We start from the raw sequence: 11,032 nt of genomic DNA on the forward strand, positions 1-11,032 counted from the left end.
TTCTATATCATTTCCAATCAAAAATATGTCATCCACATATAATATCAGAAATGCTACAGATCTCCCACTCACTTTCTTGTAAATACAGGCTTCTCCAAAAGTCTATATAAAACCAAATGCTTTGATCACACTATCAAAGTGTTTATTCCAACTCCGAGAGGCTTGCACCAGTCCATAAATGGATCGCTAGAGCTTGCACACTTTGTTAGCTCCCTTTGGATCGACAAAACCTTCCGGTTGCATCATATACAACTCTTCTTCCAGAAATCCATTAAAGAATGCAGTTTTGACATCCATCTGCCATATTTCATAATCATAAAATGCGGTAATTGCTAACATGATTCGGACAGACTTAAGCATCGCTACGGGTGAGAAGGTCTCATTGTAGTCAATCCCTCGAACTTGTTGAAAACCCTTTCGCAACAAGTCGAGCTTTGTAGACAGTAACATTACCGTCAGCGTCAGTCTTCTTCTTGAAGATCCATTTATTCTCAATTGCTTGCCGATCAACGGGCAAGTCAACCAAAGTCCACACTTTGTTCTCATACATGGATCCCATCTCAGATTTCATGGCCTCAAGCCATTTTGCGGAATCTGGGCTCACCATCGCTTCTTCATAGTTCGTAGGTTCATCATGATCTAGTAGCATGACTTCTAGAACAGGATTACCGTACCACTCTAGTGCGGATCTTACTCTGGTTGATCTACGAGGTTCAGTAGTAACTTGATCTGAAGTTCCATGATCATCATCATTAACTTCCTCACTAATTGGTGTAGGTGTCACAGAAACCGGTTTCTGTGATGAACTACTTTCCAATAAGGGAGCAGGTACAGTTACCTCATCAAGTTCTACTTTCCTCCCACTCACTTCTTTCGAGAGAAACTCCTTCTCTAGAAAGGATCCATTCTTAGCAACGAATGTCTTGCCTTCGGATTTGTGATAGAAGGTGTACCCAACAGTCTCCTTTGGGTATCCTATGAAGACACATTTCTCCGATTTGGGTTCGAGCTTATCAGGTTGAAGCTTTTTCACATAAGCATCACAGCCCCAAACATTAAGAAGCGACAACTTTGGTTTCTTGCCAAACCACAGTTCATAAGGCGTCGTCTCAACGGATTTTGATGGTGCCCTATTTAACGTGAATGCGGTCGTCTCTAAAGCATAACCCCAAAACGATAGCGGTAAATCTGTAAGAGACATCATAGATTGCACCATATCAAGTAAAGTGCGATTACGACGTTCGGACACACCATTACGCTGTGGTGTTCCAGGTGGCGTGATTTGCGAAACTATTCCGCATTGTTTCAAATGTAGACCAAACTCGTAACTCAAATATTCTCCTCCACGATCAGATCGTAGAAACTTTATTTTCTTGTTACGATGATTTTCAACTTCACTCTGAAATTCTTTGAACTTTTCAAATGTTTCAGACTTATGCTTCATTAAGTAGATATACCCATATCTACTTAAATCATCTGTGAAGGTGAGAAAATAACGATATCTGCCACGAGCCTCAACATTCATCGGACCACATACATCTGTATGTATGATTTCCAACAAATCTGTTGCTCTCTCCATAGTACCGGAGAACGGCGTTTTAGTCATCTTGCCCATGAGGCACGGTTCGCAAGTACCAAGTGATTCATAATCAAGTGGTTCCAAAAGTCCATCAGTATGGAGTTTCTTCATGCTCTTTATACCGATATGACCTAAACGGCAGTGCCACAAATAAGCTGCACTATCATTATCAACTCTGCATCTTTTAGCTTCAACATTATGAATATGTGTATCACTACTATCGAGATTCATCAAAAATAGACCACTCTTCAAGGGTGCATGACCATAAAAGATATTACTCATATAAATAGAACAACCATTATTCTCTGATTTAAATGAATAACCGTCTCGCATCAAACAATATCTAGATATAATGTTCATGCTCAACGCTGGCACCAAATAACAATTATTTAGGTCTAATACTAATCCTGAAGGTAGATGTAGAGGTAGCGTGCCGACTGCGATCACATCGACTTTGGAACCATTTCCCACGCGCATCGTCACCTCGTCCTTTGCTAGTGTTCGCTTAATCCGTAGTCCCTGTTTCGAGTTGCGAATATTAGCAACAGAACCAGTATCAAATACCTAGGTGCTACTATGAGCTCTAGTAAGGTACACATCAATAACATGTATATCACATATACCTTTGTTCACCTTGCCATCCTTCTTATCTGCCAAATACTTGGGGCAGTTCCGCTTCCAGTGAGCAGTCTGCTTGCAGTAGAAGCACTCAGTCTCGGGCTTAGGTCCAGACTTGGGTTTCTTCTCCTAAGCAGCAACTTGCTTGCTGTTCTTCTTGAAGTTCCCCTTCTTCTTCCCTTTACCCTTTTTCTTGAAACTAGTGGTCTTGTTGACCATCAACACTTGATGCTCCTTCTTGATTTCTACCTCTGCAGCTTTTAGCATTGTGAAGAGCTCGGGAATTGTCTTATTCATCCCTTGCATAGTATAGTTCATCACGAAGCTTTTGTAGCTTGGTGGCAGTGATTGAAGAACTCTGTCAATGACAATATCAACCGGAAGATTAACTCCCAGCTGAGTCAAGTGATTATGGTACCCAGACATTCTGAGTATATGCTCACTGACAGAACTATTCTCCTCCATCTTGCAGCTGTAGAACTTATTGGAGACTTCATATCTCTCAATTCGGGCATTTGCTTGAAATATTAACTTCAACTCCTGGAACATCTCATATGCTCCATGACGTTCAAAACGTCGTTGAAGTCCCGGTTCTAAGCCGTAAAGCATGGCACACTGAACTATCGAGTAGTCATCAGCTTTGCTCTACCAGGCATTCTTAACGTCTGCAGTTGCATCAGCAGCAGGCCTGGCACTCAGCGGTGCTTCCAGGACGTAATTCTTCTGAGCAGCAATGAGGATAATCCTTAAGTTACGGACCTAGTCCGTGTAATTGCTACCATCATCTTTCAACTTTGCTTTCTCAAGGAACGCATTAAAATTCAACGGAACAACAGCACGGGCCATCTATCTACAATCAAACATAGACAAGCAAGATACTATTAGGTACTAAGTTCATGATAAATTTAAGTTCAATTAATCATATTACTTAAGAACTCCCACTTAGAAAGACATCCCTCTAATCCTCTAAGTGATCACGTGATCCAAATCAACTAAACCATAACCGATCATCACGTGAAATGGAGTAGCTTTCAATGGTGAACATCACTATGTTGATCATATCTACTATATGATTCACGCTCGACCTTTCGGTCTCAGTGTTCCGAGGCCATATCTGCATATGCTAGGCTCGTCAAGTTTAACCTGAGTATTCTGCGTGTGCAAAACTGGCTTGCACCCGTTGTAGATGGACATAGAGCTTATCACACCCAATCATCACATGGTGTCTGGGCACGACGAACTTTCGCAACGGTGCATACTCAGGGAGAACACTTTTATCTTGAAATTTAGTGAGAGATCATCTTATAATGCTACCGTCAATCAAAGCAAGATAAGATGCATAAAAGATAAACATCACATGCAATCAATATAAGTGATATGATATGGCCATCATCATCTTGTGCTTGTGATCTCCATCTCCGAAGCACCGTCATGATCACCATCGTCACCGACGCGCCTTGATCTCCATCATAGCATCGTTGTCGTCTCGCCGATCTTATGCTTCTACGACTATCGCTACCGCTTAGTGATAAAGTAAAGCATTGCAGGGCGATTGCATTGCATACAATAAAGCGACAACCATATGGCTCTTGCCAGTTGCCGATAACCCGGTTACAAAACATGATCATCTCATACAATAAAATTTAGCATCATGTCTTGACCATATCACATCACAACATGCCCTGCAAAAACAAGTTAGACGTCCTCTATTTTGTTGTTGCAAGTTTTACGTGGCTGCTACGGGCTTAACAAGAACCGTTCTTACCTACGCATCAAAAACCACAACGATAGTTTGTCAAGTTGGTGTTGTTTTAACCTTCGCAAGGACTGGGCGTAGCCACACTCGGTTAAACTAAAGTTGGAGAAACAGACACCCGCCAGTCACCTGTGTGCTAAGCACGTCGATAGAACCAGTCTCGCGTAAGCGTACGCGTAATGTCGGTCCGGGCCGCTTCATCCAACAATACCGTCAAACCAAAGTATGACATGCTGGTAAGCAGTATGACTTATATCACCCACAACTCACTTGTGTTCTACTCGCGCATATAACATCAACGCATAAAACCTGGTGCGGATGCCACTGTTGGGGAACGTAGTAATTTCAAAAAAAATCCTATGCACACGTAAGATCATGGTGATGCATAGCAACGAGAGGGGAGAGTGTTGTCCACATACCCTCGTAGACCGAAAGCGGAAGCGTTAGCACAACGCGGTTGATGTAGTCGTACGTCTTCATGATCCAACCGATCAAGTACCGAATATACGGCACCTCCGAGTTCAGCACACGTTCAGCTCGATGACGTCCCTCGAACTCCAATCCAGCCAAGTGTTGAGGGAGAGTTTCGTCAGCACGACGGCGTGGTGACGATGTTGATGTTCTACCGACGTAGGGCTTCGCCTAAGCACCGCTACAGTATTATCGAGGTGGACTATGGTGGAGGGGGGCACCGCACACGGCTAAGAGATCAATGATCAATTGTTGTGTCTCTGGGGTGCCCCCTGCCCCCGTATATAAAGGAGCAAGGGGGGTGCGGCCGGCCATAGGAGGAGGCGCGCCGGAGGAGTCCTACTCCCACCGGGAGTAGGACTCCCCTCCTTTTTCCTAGTTGGATTAGGACTTGGGGGGAAGGAGGAGAGAGGGGAAAGGAAAGGGCCCCCCCCTCCTTGTCCAATTCTGACTTGGGGGGAGGGGCGCGCGGCTGCCCCTTGGCCGCCTCTCCTCTTCCTCCACTTGGGCCCATAAGGCCCAATAGCCTCCGGGGGGTTCCGGTAACCCCTCCAGTACTCCGGTAAAATCACTATTTCACCCGGAACACTTCCGATATCCAAACTGATGAGGACATCAATACCATTGTTACACCCACAGCCCCTGCTGCTATACATAATGGACCAATTACTAGAGCTCGTGCACGCCAACTGAATTACCAGGTACTTTCGCTTCTTGGTAATGATTCTAATGTTCATGAGAATATGATGCTGCCTAAATTGGATACATTTGTTTTGCTTACAAATGAAGGGCGTAGCTTGGAGAAGGATGAACATTGGATTAAGAACAAGCATGGAGATGATGGCATGCGCAAGGGGAACAAGAACGGAGTTACAAGTGATGATTTCAGGACTTTGAAGCCACCATAATGGGTGCATGAAGCCTTGGACGAAATATACAAGATGCCACTTCATAAATTTCGTCCCGAGGCTATTATAGGTGCTGCGTCACCTTATTATTGGGCCAGGCCCATGTAATTTCGAAATACATAAGTATAGGCTATTTTTAGAGTCCGTATGTGTGGAGAAACAAGAGATAGGGTTAATTTCGGACCCCTCCACCAAGGGTCACGAAATTCCCCCCTCTTCCTCCATATATACAGCCCTTAGGGCATCGTTTAGACTTTGGGTTTTGTTTAGATTAAAAGTTCGCCATAGCTGCAACTTCGCGTACTTCGTTTGTGTTCAACGACCAGACAAAGGCGTCACAGAACCCCACCTTGATCAATAAAGCATTCATCTTATATTCGCAATATCCAGATTGCAATCTCAGTTTCTTGCTTGTTCTTCGTTTGCTCACAGGAAACAGACCCTCGTGGTCAGGTTGATCGTGCTCCGGCGTGGTCAATAACCCCTCGGAGTTGGTTTAGCGATTGCTAAGGCGCGACGTCCTCGCACGTTCGTTGTCGGATTGTCAAAGTCGACTGCCACCAAAGCGATATCCATCATCTCATCGAAAGAGGGGTGATAGAGGCAAAGGTGTCCCGTCTTTCGATGAGATGATGGATATTGCTTTGGTGGAAGTCGACTTTGACGATCCGACTACGAACGTGCGAGGACGTCGCGCCTTAGCAATCGCTAAACCAACTCCGAGAGGTTATTGACCACGCCGGAGCACGATCAACCTGACCACGAGGGTCTGTTTCCTACGAGCAAACGAAGAACAAGCAAGAAACTAAGATTGCAATCTGGATATTGCGAATATAAGATGAAAGCTTTATTGATCAAGGTGGGGTTCTGTGACGCCTTTGTCTGGTCGTTGAACACAAACGAAGTACGCGAAGTTGCAGCTATGGCGAACTTTAATCTAAACAAAACCCAAAGTCTAAACGGTGCCCTAAGGGCTGTATATATGGAGGAAGAGAGGGGGAATTTCGTGGCCCTTGGTGGAGGGGTCCGAAATCAACCCTATCTCTGGTTTCCCCACACATACGGACTCTAAAAGTAGCCTATACTTATGTATTTCGAAATTACATGGGCCTGGCCCAATAAAAAGGTGACGCAGCACCTATAATAGCCTCGGGACGAAATTTATGAAGTGGCATCTTGTATATTTCGTCCAAGGCTTCATGCACCCATTATGGTGGCTTCAAAGTCCTAAAATCATCACTTGTAACTCCGTTCTTGTTCCCCTTGCGCATAGCATCATCTCCATGCTTGTTCTTGCTCCAATGTTCATCCTTCTCCAAGCTAGGCCCTTCATTTCTAAGCAAAACAAATGTATCCAATTTAGGCAGCATCATATTCTCATGAACATTAGAATCATTACCAAGAAACGAAAGTACCTGATAATTTAATTGGCGTGCGCGAGCTCTAGTAATTGGTCCCGTATATGTAGCAGTAGGGGCTGTGGGTGTAACAATGGTATTGATGTCCTCATCATCCTCCCCTTCTTGAAATGAAGTCGTTCTCGACGGAAGCTCATCTTCCTCACCCAAATAAGGCTTCAAATCTGCAATGTTAAAAGTGGGACTAACCCCAAAATCTGCAGGCAGCTCAAGTTTATATGCATTATGATTTATTTTCTCTAACACCTTAAAGGGACCATCAGCACGTGGCATTAGCTTTGATTTGCGCAAATCAGGAAATCTATCCTTACGCAAATGTAACCAAACAAGTTATCTAGGTGCAAATACAACATGTTTTCTACCCTTATCTCCAGCAAGTTTATATTTAGCATTCATACGCTCAATGTTTTCCTTAGTTAACTCATGCATTTTTAAAATCAATTCAGCACGTTGTTTAGCATCAAAATGAACCTTCTCCGAAGATGGAAGAGGCAAGAAATCAATAGGTGCACGAGGTAGGAAACCATACACAACTTCAAAAGGGCACATCTTAGTAGTAGAATGCAATGAACGATTATAAGCAAATTCAATATGAGGCAAGCATTCCTCCCACATTTTCTTATTATTCTTCAAAACAGCCCTAAGCATAGTAGACAACGTTCTATTGACTACTTCAGTTTGTCCATCAGTTTGGGGGTGACAAGTAGTACTAAAAAGCAGTTTAGTCCCCAACGTAGCCCATAAACATCTCCAAAAGTGGCTAAGAAATTTAGTATCACGATCTGAAACAATAGTATTTCGCACACCATGCAAGCGAATAATTTCACGAAAGAACAAATCAGCAACATTAACAGCATCATCGCTTTTATGACATGGTATAAAGTGTGCCATTTTCGAGAATCTATCCACGACAACAAATATGCTATCCCTCCCCTTCTTTGTTCGAGGTAAACCTAAAACAAAGTCCATAGATATATCCTCCCAAGGAACACTAGGTACAGGCAAAGGCATATATAAACCATGAGGATTGAGTCGTGACTTAGCTTTTTGACATGTAGTGCATCGAGCAATAAAACGCTCAACATCCCGTCTCATCTTTGGCCAAAAGAAATGTGTAGCAAGTACGTCCTTCGTCTTTTTCACGCCAAAGTGTCCCATTAATCCTCCTCCATGCGCCTCCTGCAACAACAAAAGACGAACGGAGCTAGCTGGAATGCATAGCCTGTTAGCACGAAACACAAATCCATCGTTAACGACAAACTTGTTCCACATTCTACCTTCTTTACAATTCTGCATTACATCTTGAAAATCAGCATCATGCACATATTGATCTTTGATGGTCTCAAAACCAAATATTTTGAAGTCAAGTTGTGAAAGCATAGTATAGCGACGAGACAATGCATCAGCAATAACATTTTCTTTTCCCTTCTTGTGTTTAATGACATAAGGGAAAGTCTCAATGAATTCAACCCATTTAGCATGTCTACGATTCAGTTTAGCTTGACTTTTAATATGTTTCAAAGATTCATGATCAGAATGTATAACAAATTCTTTGGGCCATAAATAATGTTGCCATGTTTCTAAAGTCCGAACAAGAGCATATAATTCTTTATCATAAGTAGAATAATTCAGACTAGGCCCATTCAATTTTTTAGAAAAGTATACAACAAGTTTGCCATCTTGTAATAACACACCTCCTAATCCAATTCCACTAGCATCACATTCAAGCTCAAAAGTCTTATTAAAATCAGGAAGTTGGAGTAAAGGAGCATGTGTCAACTTATCTTTCAATACCGAGAAGGCTTCTTCCTGTGCGGTACCCCAAAGAAAAGAAACATCTTTCTTTGTAAGCTCATTGAGAGGTGCAGCAATGGTGCTGAAATCTCTCACAAAACGTGATAGAGGCGAAGGTGTCCCGTCTTTCGATGAGATGGTGGATTTCGCTTTGGTGGAAGTCGACTTTGACGATCCGACTACGAACGTGCGAGGACGTCGCGCCTTAGCAATCGCTAAACCAACTCCGAGAGGTTATTGACCACGCCGGAGCACGATCAACCTGACCACGAGGGTCTGTTTCCTGCGAGCAAACGAAGAACAAGCAAGAAACTGAGATTGCAATCTGGATATTGCGAATATAAGATGAAAGCTTTATTGATCAAGGTGGGGTTCTGTGACGCCTTTGTCTGGTCGTTGAACACAAACGAAGTACGCGAAGTTGCAGCTATGGCGAACTTTTAATCTAAACAAAACCCAAAGTCTAAACGATGCCCTAAGGGCTGTATATATGGAGGAAGAGGGGGGGAATTTCGTGGCCCTTGGTGGAGGTGTCCGAAATCAACCCTATCTCTTGTTTTCCCACACATACGGACTCTAAAAATAGCCTATACTTATGTATTTCGAAATTACATGGGCCTGGCCCAATAATAAGGTGACGCAGCACCTAAAATAGCCTCGGGACGAAATTTATGAAGTGCCATCTTGTATATTTCGTCCAAGGCTTCATGCACCCATTATGGTGTCTTCAAAGTCCTGAAATCATTACTTGTAACTCCGTTCTTGTTTCCCTTGCGCATGCCATCATCTCCATGCTTGTTCTTGCTCCAATGTTCATCCTTCTCCAAGCTAGGCCCTTCATTTGTAAGCAAAACAAATGTATCCAATTTAGGCAGCATCATATTCTCATGAACATTAGAATCATTACCAAGAAACGAAAGTACCTGGTAATTTAGTTGGCGTGCACGAGCTCTAGTAATTGGTCCAGTATGTATAGCAGCAGGGGCTGTGGGTGTAACAATTGTATTGATGTCCTCATCATCCTCCCCTTCTTGAAATGAAGTCGTCCTCGACGGAAGTTCATCTTCCTCACCCAAATAAGGCTTCAAATCTGCAATGTTAAAAGTGGGACTAACCCCAAAATCTGCAGGCAGCTCAAGTTTATATGCATTATCATTTATTTTCTCTAACACCTTAAAGGGACCATCAGCACGTGGCATTAACTTTGATTTGCGCAAATCAGGAAATCTATCCTTACGCAAATGTAACCAAACAAGATCTCCAGGTGCAAACACAACATGTTTTCTACCCTTATCTCCAGCAAGTTTATATTTTGCATTCATACGCTCAATGTTTTCCTTAGTTAACTCATGCATTTTTAAAATCAATTCAGCACGTTGTTTAGCATCAAAATTAACCTTCTCCGAAGATGGAAGAGGCAACAAATCAATAGGTGCACGAGGTAGGAAACCATACACAACTTCAAAAGGGCACATCTTAGTAGTAGAATGCAATGAACGATTATAAGCAAATTCAATATGAGGCAAGCATTCCTCCCTCATTTTCTTATTATTCTTCAAAACAGCCCTAAGCATAGTAGACAACGTTCTATTGACTACTTCAGTTTGTCCATCAGTTTGGGGGTGACAAGTAGTACTAAAAAGCAGTTTAGTCCCCAACTTAGACCATAAACATCTCCAAAAGTGGCTAAGAAATTTAGTATCACGATCTGAAACAATAGTATTTGGCACACCATGCAAGCGAATAATTTCACGAAAGAACAAATCAGCAACATTAACAGCATCATCGCTTTTATGACATGGTATAAAGTGTGCCATTTTCGAGAATCTATCCACGACAACAAATATGCTATCCCTCCCCTTCTTTGTTCGAGGTAAACCTAAAACAAAGTCCATAGATATATCCTCCCAAGGAACACTAGGTACAGGCAAAGGCATATATAAACCATGAGGATTGAGTCGTGACTTAGCTTTTTGACATATAGTGCATTGAGCAATAAAACGCTCAACATCGCGTCTCATCTTTGGCCAAAAGAAATGTGTAGCAAGTACGTCCTCCGTCTTCTTCACGCCAAAGTGTCCCATTAATCCTCCTCCATGCGCCTCCTGCAACAACAAAAGACGAACGGAGCTAGCTGGAATGCATAGCTTATTAGCACGAAACACAAATCCATCGTTAACGACAAACTTGTTCCACATTCTTCCTTCTTTACAATTCTGCATTACATCTTTAAAATCAGCATCATGCACATATTGATCTTTGATGGTCTCCAAACCAAATATTTTGAAGTCAAGTTGTGAAAGCATAGTATAGCGACGAGACAATGCATCAGCAATAACATTTTCTTTTCCCTTCTTGTGTTTAATGACATAAGGGAAAGTCTCAATGAATTCAACCCATTTAGCATGTCTACGATTCAGTTTAGCTTGACTTTTAATATGTTTCAAAGATTCATGATCAGAATGTATAACAAATTCTTTGGGCCATA

Source organism: Triticum aestivum, chromosome 2A, assembly GCF_018294505.1.
Source record: "Triticum aestivum cultivar Chinese Spring chromosome 2A, IWGSC CS RefSeq v2.1, whole genome shotgun sequence".
Classification (NCBI taxonomy): domain Eukaryota; kingdom Viridiplantae; phylum Streptophyta; class Magnoliopsida; order Poales; family Poaceae; genus Triticum; species Triticum aestivum.